This window comes from Carassius auratus, chromosome 28 (assembly GCF_003368295.1).
Source record: "Carassius auratus strain Wakin chromosome 28, ASM336829v1, whole genome shotgun sequence".
Lineage (NCBI taxonomy): Eukaryota > Metazoa > Chordata > Actinopteri > Cypriniformes > Cyprinidae > Carassius > Carassius auratus.
Genome location: NC_039270.1, coordinates 15,987,326 through 16,002,153, shown reverse-complemented (window position 1 = coordinate 16,002,153; position 14,828 = coordinate 15,987,326). Strand labels below are relative to the sequence as shown.

The 14,828-nt window shown below is 38.5% G+C and overlaps 1 protein-coding gene across 8 annotated transcripts in view; it reads left to right on the top strand.

Annotated features, from left to right (window-relative positions):
- LOC113046992 (RNA binding protein fox-1 homolog 1) overlaps positions 1-14,828 on the top strand; it is a 271,768-nt gene that overhangs the window by 183,652 nt on the left and 73,288 nt on the right. The gene's annotated exons all lie outside the window — the stretch shown is intronic.

Here is a 14,828-nt window from a genome sequence, read left to right as displayed (position 1 = left end):
GAAGAATTAGCTCTGAAAAGGGGTGGACACAGTTCTCTTTGCACCTGACCTTATTGAATATGCATTTGTGGGAGTTTCCCTTTCAGATAAAAAACTGTGGGAGGAGAGTATTAAAATGAATCACGTAATGTGATTTACTAACGTTTCCACTCAAGAAATTAATGGTATTTTTCACAATTATTGAAGGGCCAAAAAATAATGTCTGAAAGCAGGCACTAATTTTAGCTGCTCTTGGTGGATTGTGCTGGTCATTATGGAGATGATCTGGCTGCATCAGTGTTCTTTAATGTGCGCATTATCAGTAAGTCACATGCAAAGATTTTCACTTCCACTGGCGCTTTTATTGAATTGTGCTCTAACGCTAAATCTCTGTTTAAAGTTATTAATTTAAAAACTGCAATATTCACATTGTTGTTTAATTTTATTTCAATCACAAAATCACTATTATATCGTGAATATTCTCTATATTGAATAGCTCTAGTTTCAGTGTACCAAACATGATTGGAAAGTCTTCATGAATGTGCTGTTTTTCGCAAAGAAAATCTCTCAATCGCTGGCAGTTGGTCTAAGTGCTTGTGTAGGGTTTAATTTAATTAAAGTGCTTCATAATTTAGGCAGGACAGAATGGACAGAAGGCTGAGTCTTGGAAAGGCTGAGACACTCAACAACCCCCCTTTCCCTTGCCGAGTCCGGTCTGAAGGGAAATGCCAGCGCTTGACCATATAAAATAAAGATTCATTGCCGCAGAAGCTGTAAACGTAAGCGAGCAAATTAGATTAATCAAAGTGTCACCAGTGTCAAACCAAACAAATAGCAGAGGGATTTAAGTCAAATATGATGTCTGAATATGTGTGCATGTACTGGGGCCTCGGCTTGTTGCGTGGGGATTTATGACAGGGAGTTGTCGGTCTGTTGGAAATAACCTTTATGCTCCAGACAAACTGGGGAATGCCCTTGGAAAGCCTTAAGGCCAAACAAATCCAGATTTATCATTCAGTCGCCCCAACAGCAACTGTCCATGGTGCTGATGGAGACCTGCAAATGATAGCATCCATGATGCACAGAGTGAAAAACGCCATTTTTTTCAACCATTGTTCTGTCTGTGGTGAAGCATTATGTCATAGTCACAGCTAGAATGATTTGTAGGAATGGTTTTTGTTTTAAGCAGTGAATCTATTAATCTGTTCATCTTCTTTTTCCTTTTTACTGTATAGAAGTTTTAGTGGACAACAGTTAAACAAAACAGTGCAAGCTAACACTAATACATTTTGATCACACTCTACTTGAAGTGAGCTTCCTGTATATGATGCTGATTAATATAATATTTTAAAGTTATTTATAGTCATCACATATTTTAAAAATAATTGTAACCACAGGTATTGATACATTATACTCACCAGTTATATGGTTAACTAAATACCTAAACTTTATGCAGGACTCAATTTTTGTTTGACATTATTTGAACAAAAATGTATATTCATTCAGAGCACACATGTTCTAATGCTAATAATGTCTAAAATCCTTTAGGTATATATATTAAAAGGTAGGTAGACCTTTAGGTATATATTAAAACAATATTGATGAGAAAAGGAAAAAACATTGGCTGCTCTAGAATTGGGCATTAAAATAAAAAGTATGGCTGATTTTATTTGTTTTTTTTATTTGTTAAGTTTCACAATATTGAACTTCACTGTTTACTGCTAATAACTGTCTTTTTAGAGCTGCTCTTGCTGTAGCTAAAAATGGAAAAGTATGCATATATCATGCATGCGATAAATTGACATAAATATTTCTCTATAAACATCCTGCAAGCTCTGACAGGCCATGTGTGTTATCACCCCTGATGTAACTCATTGCTAATCATGTGTTTAAAGGTGTAATCATGACATCATAATTATCCATCATAATTATTGTTACAATAATTCATGAACACAGCTGATCATAAGGCTTATTTTTGTGAAACGTGAGATCGACCTGCCTGATTTGTCTCATGAATTTCCAGGAAGGTAATTTCTCTTCCGTTCACATTCGGTGTATTTTTGAAACAAGGTCCAACTCTTGCGTGCTTCATTGAGTGAAAAGCTATTTGTAGAATTGCCGGAATGATTGAACCTCTCCAGGCGTCTCCAAAGCACAAGCAGCTAAGAGGTGGATTTAAATGACTTCTCTCAACATCCATCATCTTTTTTTATTTATTTAATGTATAATCTATGGCCCATTTCACCACCCGTCACTCTGTCTTCAGATGCCTCGATGTCCCGACTCTTATGGGCAGACCGGAAATGTTGGCGAAATGGAGCGGGGTTCAGCTGCCTTTTAATGTGTTTGATGAGAGGGGTGAGATGTAAATGACTCCTGTGGGAATATGCTTGTTTATTTCACTCAAATATGAGACCATGCTGAAGTAAATGAAACATGGCTGAGGGACATCAATCAGAGGAAGGGGCTGTTTATACAGTAATTACATTCATGGATTAATGAAAGGAATCTCTCTTTCGCACACACACACACACAGTCTTTCACTCTCCCGCACCCTTCACTCTCCCTTTTTTTTTTTTGCCGGTGGAGTTTGTGTCCGGGTGTTTGACAAATAATGTGTCTCTCCTAGTTGTGGTTTCTCCCTTAATTTTCATATTTTGATTCTTCGCTCTAAGTGATTGTCCTCGGTTTGAAGAATATTAACCCACAGCCAATTGAACATGTTTTAAAAGCTCAGAAGTCACTAATGCAAAAGTACCCCCACAGATCAAATGTCTTTTCTATTATGGAAAAATATTTCATTCAAATTGTGCCAAACTCTGTGGTAAAATATGACCAGGAATGAATGTGGTCTTAGTTACTAAGTCATCATTAGGCCATTCAGACACACTACAGGAATTAACTTTTAGGGAAATTGAAGGCTTGAGTGTGTAATTATTAAAGCACTTTCTCCTATTGGGTTTAACATGTCAAGACAGCTATAAGAAATCCAGACTGATTCCTCATGAAAAGTGGGAACTGTTTGTCTCTGTGATGTTTTCAAAACAATGCTCAGTTTGTTTAAGTATTCTGACCAGCCCAACACGGCAACAGCGGCTCAACAAATGGACTGAGTGTGAAGGCGGGGCTATCTTTTTAGTCAACCAATGACAGACGGGGGAGAGTTTAGGAAACCTGTTTGAATACGTTCAGTATTTTCCTCACAGACCTAATAATCTCTTTGAAAAGGTTTTAATTTCAATGGCACAAGATCACCAGAAAAACAAAAAAGGAAAGAAAATGTATGCCGTAAATCATTATTAAATCCCTCTGAGGTAAAATCACTATCAGTATTCAGACTGCAAACCGAGGGGAATGTCTCGGGCATCAGGAACATTAGAGCTCTTATTATAATCATAAACCAATAATGAAGGAATATGTAAAAGATCGGCACAGGAGAGATATTCCACGGAAAGGGTAGCATCCCAACGGAAGAAAACAAATGGCACCCTTCACTCCAGAGAAGGAATGGCTCTAGTTAAGATTGATTGCTTTGGCGTCTCGGCAGTGAGGCAAAGAAAAAAAATAGGGAGCGAGAGAGGAGGAGGGAGGGAGGATGGTTGGAGGACTGACCCTGTAAACCTGCTGATTTCAGCAGTCTTGTTCAAGGGGCTGAAGTCTCATATATTGCCTCGGCTGGCTGTGATTTGTCTGGAGCCCACTGTCGATTTGTGAGGACTGACACGGGACATGCCACCTCTGTAAAATACCCGAAACAAAGAGCGTTTCTTCACGACTGGCGAAATCTCTGTTATTTCCCATGCTGCAGCAAAAAAATGACTTTTTGGGCTGGGACGGACCCCAAGGCCTTCTTATGTCAAGGAAGCTTTCCTTTAATGCTAGAGGACTGTTGACACATGAACAGTCCACGAGGACACGTTTTAAAAGCGTGTCCTGAATGAGCTCGCTTTGAATGGGAGCGCGCTACATTTGAGGAGAGAAAATGGAGGTCGGAGTCGGTCCTAGAATCATTACTGTTCTTTTAGTGGCACTCTTCTGAGACACCTCTTAAACCTGTTAGTGACACTTCAAGCTCGATTCTCCAATCAACTTTGAAAGCAGCCGTTTTAGCATATTCTCTTGTTCTTTGTGAATCGAAAATCAACAGCGTTATCGAAGCCGGCGCCTCTTTCTTCGGTCTCCTTCGCTACTGACGTGCCTCAGTCACACCGCAGGACTGCAGTTGTGAATCAATACGATTCCTTAACCTGTCACACTCCCAGCATTGTCACAATACCAGTTTTATGAGGGTGATTTAGGCGTGTGCAGAGTCAATCAATCACGGAGAGGGGGCCATGCTAAATGATCATTTGATGTGGTGAAGGATGGCGATGCAGGGAGATTGCTATGCCGGCTCCATACCTCAGCAGTAAGAAGGTGGGAGACACTGAGAACGAGCGGAGTCGAGACAAGGCTTCCTGTTGGTGCCTGGGATTTAGGCCCACGCTAAAACCCATTTCACCTAAAAGTTTAAATTATGTATTTATTTACTTATTTTTATGTTTTCTCACAGTATGTACACTCAGAAAAAAAAATACAAATCCAATCATTGCACCATTAAAGGGATGTTTTTTCACCTATTTACCCCTAAAGGCTTCATAGATGTACCTTAAGGGTGCATATTACTATTCTAAGGTATTAATACGCATCTTTTAGGGGTAGATACATTACAAAATTGTCCTATTAATGGTGGTAGACCAGTGACAAGAGTACAGTTTTGCCCTTTTTTTTGGTCTAAAAGTATACAGGACCTTTTTTCCTCATGAAAACTGTACCTTTTAAGTATCGCTTTTATAGTCCTGGGATGATAGCTTTGGGTGAGCAACAGATTGAAATTTAAGTTGTTATGTACTGACAATCCCCAGAGAGCTGTTCTCATATTCAAATGAATCGAAACAGAGTCAGGTTAAGTGATTCATTGGTGACTTGGATGAACTGGTTCATTGAAAATATCAGGCTCAAAAGGGTGATTTAACATTTACAAATGTGATATCTTATGAACACGCCAGTAAAAGGTAGGAGTGGTTTCTAAGATTTTCAGTGAATATTGGCTTTTCAAAAACGAAATTTCAATCTGTTCATCATACAAAAACACAAAATAACAATTCTACAGAAGGCTTACATGTAATCTTTAAGTCATATGGATCACTTGAATTCATTTCGAAGCTCAAATGCTCCAGTTCCCATTTATTATATTTATTGCATGGGAAAAAAGTATCCACCACATTCTATAAAATAAAGTCCTTTTGTGCTCCACAGAAAATTTTGAAATGACATGGAGGTGAGTAAATGATAAGCGCATTTTCATTTTCGGGTGAACTATCCCTTTAAAGGCACCGGTTTCTCCACGTCTGTTCTGCAGTGTAATAGATGTGGTGAGGAGCTTGAAGATTATCGGATTGTAAATACTCCTCAAAGCGGCAGGGTGGAGAGAGGAGGGTGGAGGCGCTCCCCGCAGCCTCGGCCCAGACAATGCAGTCAATTAAAATGAGATTGTGTGTGTGAGCGGAACGCACTGCAGAGAGAGAGTGTGTGTCGGTAATGCAGTGGGGGAGAGTGCATGTGCATTACGTGCCTGGCTCAGATCAGTTAAGTGATATTTGGGGGATTCTCCATCATGGCAGGCAGACCAGCGGGCTGATGGCTTCAGCAGTTGGAGCGGGCTAAATTGAAGTGTCAGGTGGCAAGAATTGTATTTTATTTTCTAATATGCTCAGCTGTTAGCTGTGGAAATGTTTTTTAAGGGCGGATGCGTACAAAAGGGATTGAAACCAGCGCAGCGGTCTTATCATGTAAGACGGTATTTCTCAAATTTATGGCGGAGATCGTCCACCCCATCCCCACGACGCTTAAAGGGTTGCCGATGATTAATTAGGGGGAATCGGAAAGGCCACACTTTTATTGAAGGTTTTAAAAACGTAACACTGTCATAAGAGGCATGAATGATTTTATTTCCTCCGTTTCCATTATACAGCCAAGCTAGCACAGGAACCGTGTTTTTTTTTTTTCTTTCTTCCCCTCGCGCATTAAATGAAAAATTGCTTTCATCCTGCAGATATCAATAATGTGCTGCCGGGGTCTACTAGAACAGCTATTAGATTACATTAGTGGAAACTGTGGTACAAAAGCCATGTTTACCATTAAACCGTAAAAGATGGGGAAACTCTTGCGTTAATTCCTTTATTGCCTATTTACCTTTAATTGTGCTTGAGAGGAAGGAGAGAAATGAGCAGAGGGGCTGAAAGAGGTGGAGAGATGGCATAAGAGGGCAGTTTAGTACTGTATCATTTGCAAATAACATTAAATCCAGGGCTGACAGAATTTTTCCATTTCTGTAATGGAGGGTCTGAGAGCGCAGAATTGTTTTTACGTTGACCCCGGCCAATTGTTTGGTAATGTTGGGCTGTCAGCCACATTTCTTGACACCTTGACATCATCTGCATGCTTTTAGCCGGGAAATGAGTCAGTGTGAAGCACGGAGGGAGGTGGGTGGTGTTCATTTAAAAAAAATTAAAAAAAACAAGACCATCATCAGCAAATTGGGAAGCAAGTTCTTTTCTTTTCTCTCTCCAGCCATCCTCCCTGCCCACCCCCTGGTGCCCCCACCCTCCAACCAAAAAAAGGGGGGAAAAAAAGTCCAAGTGGCTTGCTCTGATAAGTAGGTTAAGCTCCTATCTGTTAATTAGGCTATTCCAGATGTGACTAATTTACCAGCCATGGGCATACAATATGCTAAACAGCAGGGAATTAAAGCAATGGAGAGGGACGCTTCCCATGTGCATTCTCTCTGATAGGACAAGTCATTTCAAAGCTTCAAAACCAACACAAGTTGCTATTTTAATCATTGCTCACCCTATCTGTTCCCACATAATAGTGCCTGCTCGAAATTAAAACATTAAAGGAAATCCAGATAATTGTCATTATCTCTAAAGTCCAAATCCTTGCCGGTTGCCGGAGCTGTCTGAAAATGCAAATTTGATTATTATTCAATTATCACACTCTGAAGATGAGATAGATATGTTTGGGTGTGTATATATGTGGACGGATGGACATCCTGCTGGAACGCGAGGAGGTCTGTGTCCTGTTCCATGCATCAAAACCTGTGTAATTTTTTCGGGCCCCAGCAGATGCTGCCAAAGTGCATTGTTTGTAGAGCCAGGGAGTCGAGCATATGCCAGTGTTCTGCACTCGTTTTTCATCCTTGTGATTAAATTATCAGCAGTTAAAAGGATCAAACTAATGAAATTATTCATTTGAGATGTTGAGATCAGACGGTAGTGTAGGTAGGTCAATGACATATACGAGTGTCCATGATAAAGAAAAGGAAAAATCTTTTTTTACGGTAAAAACAAAACAAAAACTTTTATACATTTTAAAGAAAATATGTTATTTAATAATATCACTTTCTTGAACCTTGAATACATGGAAGTATGGACAGTTTTTTTTTACTAATATCAGCTATTTTTACATAGCTTCATTTTGTGGGAGCATATAATGTTTTACATCGTTGTATAACCATGCACTGTCAAATTAGAGTCTTCTCTATCATATACCTTAGTTTACTATTTATAATATGTTATTATTAAAATATATTATTATTATTATTATTACAATATTGTTTAAATAAATAATAATAAATTATTATATCAAATTTATGTCTTTCTTTTTAAGAATTTCTTTCTTTAAATATGTTTTCTTCTTTGTGATAACAGAATTTTACTTGATGTCCACCCAACAAAATATTTTACTTAATTTTAATTCATGAAGAAAAAAACATGTTAAGCATAGAAGAGATGCATTCAGGTCATTTTATATACGTTATGAACTGCATTTTTGAATCAATTCATATATAGAAAAATGAATAAAGAAGATAGAAATGCTAGTTATGGTGAATTCAAGGTATAATTGAATGAGTTTATGTGTTCACTGTAAACCAAACCATGACATGTCCTGATTATTCTGCACAGAAGGACTTTGGATGCCCCGGGCCTAATGTAGCGCTCCTGAGGGCCGTCTCTCTGATTCTTCTGAATGAAGCGTCTTAATTGCAGGCGTCATGTCTGTGCTGTTCAACACTAAGCACTAGGCTACTACATTCGGCAGAAGCATTTGCATGTTTCCTGGCACATACGAAGCATCTTACGGCGGCAAATCTCGACTCCTTTCATTTAAAGCCCGACTCCACACTCGTCTGATAGAAGTGGGTTAACGTGATCCCTTCGGTCATATTGCAGTTGCTTGGAAGAAGAAAGTCCCAGAGTGCCTCACATAATCTGTTTTTCCCTGACTCTCACGCTCTCTCTCCGCTCAATCATATATCTCCTGCATCCTTTCCTTAATTAATGCATCACAGAAATACATGAATAAGCAACTTGCTGGTAATAAGTGTCCCTCTGCACAGCACAGATCTCGTTTCTTTGTGGTTCCTTTTTAAAAAGTGCTACTGATCTTGGCTGTTAGACGGTCTGGCCTATTATGGAGATGTGTGAATGGCCAGCAGGCATGTCTTACTGGAATTCAGAGTGTGTAATTCTGCTGTAGTCTCAGAACTTGCCAAGCAATCACTCCAGTGAAATTGATAAGATTCAATTTATTTATATGAAGCATTCTGGATTTTTTTTTTTTTTTTTTTTTTGGAGCATATCATACAAAGAGTTACTGGAATATAGGACATCTGAAACATATTGCAGTTAAAGCTGCACTGCAGCTCTAGCAAATATACTACAGGATCTGTACTGCTCTTGTGGAGTCAAAGGTTTGAATCTTGCCAGTCATTTCCCAGTAATGTACTACTGCTAAGCTTAGGGTGACCATACATCCTCCTTTTCCCAAGATATGTTCTGGCCGGGATCTCAAAGTTGCCTAAATGCCCAGGTTTCGGCTTTGTTTTCCTACCGACTTGCTGTCTACAGTCCAATATTCATGTGTATTTGTATTGCTCTGACTGTTCTCTGTAGATCCCGCCTCTTCGCATGCCATGATTGGTCGATTATACAATGTCAGCACACTATTGGTCAAACTGCTTTTCAGACATAACCTTAAGCACATTTGAAATTAAAGTAAGCCAAAATAGATAGATAGATAGATAGATAGATAGATAGATAGATAGATAGATAGATAGATAGATAGATAGATAGATAGATACTGTATATACAAAAAATGTTATGATTACTTTGTAAAATTAAAGCATACCTTTCTTCATTCATGTTCTTAGCATAATTTACTGGATGATACAGGTGCAAGTCATTATAGTGATGACTGCAACAACGAAACCCCCTCAAAAACCACAACCACACACACACTATTTCTTTTTAGCTACTTTTTAACATTTTATTTTGTTAATCATTTTTTATATTGTTAAATGTTGATCAAATCTGTGTGAAAGAGTTTGAACAGATGAAAGAAGACTGTGCTGACATTATTCAAGGATAAAACATGAAAAGATTTCGAGGACAGGGCACAATCGGCAAAAATGTAACTCTGTATACTGGATATTTGTTGAACTTTCATTTTGTTGCTAGGTTTGTTGGGATCAGTGGCGGAGCAGTTGGGTCAAGTGAATCTGGAGTCTCGGGGACTTGGCGAGTTTATTAATGTCTCTAGGCACAACCTCCTGACCCTGTCAAATCAAATCTTCTGTGTGCTGATCCACATCCTCAGAAAGAACGGCCTCAGATGATAGATTTTGAGTGAACTGCAACCCCTTCAAAATGACATGTACCAAAGTGCTCTCATTGCTCAAAAGCCCGTTAACCCCCATCGCCTTTTTTGACACAAAAGCAAGAGACCTAGAATGCCATTGTGTTTTTGTCCACTTCCCAATATATAAAAGCCATTTGTTTATAAAAAACATTAGCCCACATTCTCAGATCGTGTCCACAGGCGAAACAGCCCGTGTCTTTTATTGCAGTGAATCGGGTCGCTCACCTTTCGGCTCTTTTGGCCAGTGTATGGCTTGGAGGAGCGTCGTTTTTGCTTTGTATTCAGCTGGGCTTTTATTTTTTTCAGTGTGTGATGAACCCTACTCAACAGTGTGTTAACTGAAATGGGAAGTGACAGATTCACTAAGGGATAATCTTCCTGCCAAAGACACAGATATTACTCCTTGCTTGCACATTACAGTATGGCCCAGCAGGTAGAACCGCGAGACCCGTAACAATACACCAGTTTTTATTGATTTTTGTCAAAATAATTTGACCGAAATGTGCTTCGGTGTTATTAAATGGTGCAGGTCAGTTTAGTATTTGCACATTTTGTCTAGTATTATGTTGTAGGGAATACCTCGCAAACTCGCAAAAGATAAATATAGACTGTACATTAGCTCCTCAAGGCTACATTTAATTGAAATTCTGCAAAATGCAACATTTATTATATGTGACCCTGGAGCATGTATGGTCTTAATGAGCACGGGTAAATTTGTACCAATAGCCAAAAATACATGGTGCAGGTCATAATTACAGATTTTTCTTTTATGCCAAAAATCATTAGGATATTAAGTAAAGATCATGTTCCATGGAAATATTTTGTAAATATATCAAAACTTAATTTTTGATTAGTAATATGGATTGCTAAGAACTTCATTTGGACAATTTTAAAGTTGATTTTCTCAATATTTTAAGTTTTTTTGAACCCTCAGATTCCAGATTTTCAAATAGTTGTATCTCGACCAAATATTGTCCAATCCTAACAAACCATACATCAATGGAAAATGATTAGTTTTGGATCCAGGGTTACATATAAAAATTCAGCAAAAAAAATAATATTGTGAAATGTTATCACAATTTAACATAACTTTTTTCTCTTTAAATATATTTTACAATGATTCTGTAATTTTGTATGCAGTCATTTGTTCTGAAAGCTTCATTTTAAACACCAGTTACTCCAGTTTTCAATGTTATATGATCCTTCAGAAATCATTCTAATATGCTGATTTGAATAGTTGTGTGTTTAATATTTTTTGTGGAAACCATAATTTATTTATTTATTTATTTGTTTGGATTATTGCATGAATAGAGGGTTCAAAAGCATTTATTAAAAATCTCGTTTGATACATTTAGTGCATCCTTTTTTAAATTAATGAAGTAATTATTTGTATATTTAAACAAATCTTGATACTATAACTATTTGTGTGTACATACAAGGATGTATTTAGCGTAATGATTGTGAAGGAGATAAGAAAATGGTGGTTTTTAGAGGGTTGAACTGAGGTAGGACTAGATGAAGGAGCTTGTGTGATGCTCTGTGAGGTGTGAGGAGCCAGGGGTGGGCGTAATAAGAGGGGGAGGGGCCAGGCCATTAAATAAAGTGTTCATTGCTGGCTTTAATTAAATGGTGAATGTGATCTGAGTGGAGCAGGAGATTGGATTGTATGACATATCTCTAGTCACCACTGAGAGCTCACATCAGCTGTGTCAAAGATATCGGGAACGTTGCATAAAGTCAATTACAGCTCCAACAGTGAACAGATAGAAGAGAAGAAAAACACTCCCAAATGCTGTCATTTGAGAGCGTTTTCAGACACGTTTATGATAAACTACATTGAAGGGGGTTTTGGGAGCAACGCAGGTGGACGTGGAGCAATTTGGATGTCTTCAGGTTGATGGTGACCTAAGGCTGTCGAAAAGAGCCGTGCAGGAAAGCCTTGTGATTGGGGGCTGAGATTAGTCCTGGTAATGTTTGTGTAGTGCTCACCGCAATAGATTGATAGATACTTCAGGTGCTCAAGGTCACAACTTCACCCTCAAATTATTTCAACCAGGACTTGAGGAGCCCTTCAGCACCGTGGCCGCTGCTCCCGAGACACTCTCGAGTCTGAACTCAACGAGGCAGCGGGGAATTCTCAATATGCTCGTATAATCAGCGCAATTAAAACGGCTACACTTTGGCATGAGATAATGCTGAGGAAATCCTCTTTGTGTGCGTCTGCCATTTTGTCGGTACAGTCTGTTCAGACCAGTGGTCTGTTGAATATTGCCTCAGCGAGAAGGATGTTAGATGTCGATTTCCTCAGGGAAAGTGCTTAAAATGTATGAGCCGAGCTCTGGCCATTGTTTATTTTGTTTGTCACTGAATTACTTGATATGGTTGTCACAAATATGAATGTCACGGAAGCGGATAAACAGCTTTTCAGGATCAGATCGAAAATTGTGATTAAACTTCAAAAAATAAGCCATTTTTTTGTTTTATTTATTTTCAGATATTTTTCACCGCGGATAAAAAATTGCAGGTCATACATCTAAGTTTTGACAGTATAATTGATTTTCTATTGATGTAGTACCCAGCTGCTCTTATCCTTAATTCTATCACAGAATTTAATGACAGAAAATAAAAGCGAGGGGATCTCTGTAAGCCCAGTGAGATGAAAAAGAGCAGACGGGAGGACGAGAGAACCATCAGCCATCGCCCAGAGCTGTCCTTGTGAAACAACACTTATGGATGATCTTTTCCCTCTGCTTAATCTACAAATATTTCATGAATATTGATGGGATCTGGACATGTTTTCCAGCATTGTTTTTTTTTTTTTATATATATATATAGCTAATTCCCAAGCCTCGTCTGGCTTTGTTTGTTATCAGGCTATGCAGTGTACATAAAGGCGCATTTAACCTGCGATTAATCTCAGACACTCAAGTGCTGAGCATTTATAATATGATAGAAAGTTCTGGATGAGCTTCAAGCCAGGTTTGGATAAAGGCCTCGCATGCGCCGCGGCTGAATGAGACAATCTTTTTCAATGGGCTCCCATTGCTCGCTTTTGCTCTCCAAGCCCCCTCCTTCCCCACGTTGAGCGGCGAGGATTCAATGGATTGAATGTTTGTTGATTTCCCTCTGAAATCAAGAAGTAGATTAGTTTGAATTGGTGGGGAATGAGGTGAGAAGGCTAGGTGGCTCGCTTTCGCCGGAGCCCATTTCCCATTTCCTGTATGTACGCGCTGGAGGTGTGAGAGAGAGGGCAATGGTAATTACCGTCTGTTTCTCTGGCGCAGTTATGCCACTGATACACATCCACACTCCCATTATCCCGCAGATCAGCCAAGCAGTTTGTGTTTGCGTTCGGAGAGTATCAGATTCCAGATCTGGCCCAAGACGTTACAGAGAGCTAGAGACAGACATGTCACATCTCAACCTCCCTTTCATACTTTGCATGAGCTTCTAGTCCATCTTGTTCATGGTGCCTTCTTTATTTTTCACAAACGTCGAATAATGAATATGATAACAAAGGGAAATGTGGCAGCTTTTCGCCGCCCTGACTGAAGTGCTTAATTAGCTGATTACAACGAGCCAGGATTGGCCTCTCACCGCTCACATTCGGTCTGCGATTTCACATGACGGTCCCCTTGCCACATCCAACTGACTGTTCATAGCCCCCCTGCAGTGGCCACTTTCTGAGCCAAAATGTGAAATTACTGTGGCACATTCAGCCATTGAAATGAGCAGCCCCAACCTGGATTAAACCAATCTGCACACAAGCTAATAAACCCTTCGCTTCTATGAGTGTGGTGGGATTGCTCTTAGTGCACTTTGAAATGACTCTTTGAATACGCTAAGGATAGGTCCAATTGGACAGCTAGTTGACCAGCTAGTTTTTTGGGGACAATACCTTTTACAAATATAAGGGAGTAAAAAATATATATATACATCGATATCGATACATCGGCCAATATTCTTTGTGCATTTTATAGTACAGTACATTCTGTTTATGTATATTAAGTATTTATAAGTGTTTGATCACCACATTTGAATGATTATTGCAAAAAAATGTGTTTATGTATATATATTCGGTTTATGTATATACTGTATTCTATACCAGTCAAATGTTTGGACTGGAATGTTGACTGGTACTATATATAGATTATATTTATAACAAAATATTTTAGTTTATCTTGTTTTTTTTTTTGTTTTTTGTTTTTTTCATTTGATCAGATAATATTTTAAGATGTCTTATGGTCAAGTTTCAACATGCCCCTCAGATGTTACAATGTACTCCACCTACAGGGCATGTTTTCACATGTAACTTCCATTTTTTTAGGGTAAAACAAAAACATATATACTTTAATTATGAAACAAAGCGACTGATTTGTAATAGTCAAGTGTAAAATTACTGTGGATAAAAAATATTCAGAACCCCATTTGGATTTACACAAACTGAGAAAGTCCAAAAGGCCAAATTCGGGGGTTCCCTTTAGCTCTAGGAGCTCTAATTTGGTGTGGATTCAACGCACCGTTACGGAGATATGGACATTCAAAGTTTCAATGGTTTTCCATAGACTTAAGCTTTAAAAGCGTTTCATCCAGGTTGCCAGTAGCAAACAATGGAGTGCGCTGCTAATAATATCGGCAAAACGATATATCGGTCGGGCTCTAGTTACAACACTGATACTACAGCAGTTCACATGTAAATTGAAATTGGTTATTGTGCTTAACTGTTTTTGAAAATATTTATTTATTTATTTATTTAGTGTGTGTATGGGTTTTGCATCACAAGTTTTGTATTTTTACGATATTGTTTTAAGTAACTTTTAAAAAACCCTCATAGTGTTCCTATCTTTTATGACTTTTTTCTGTGGAGCACATGTTAAAATTTATTTTGAAATATGTTTCAATTTCTTTCTTTTTTTTCCCATATAAATGAGAGTTAAAGGTGTTTTGTTTGTACCCCAACATTCTTCAAAATATCTTTATATTTTAAAAGTAGTTTTTCACACCTGTAAAATAAAGTGATCATAAGAGTAACATTTGCGAAGCCACTGTCTCAACGGCCATCGCGCTGGCGGACACAGCACGGTTGCGTGCGGGAGCGAAATAAGCCT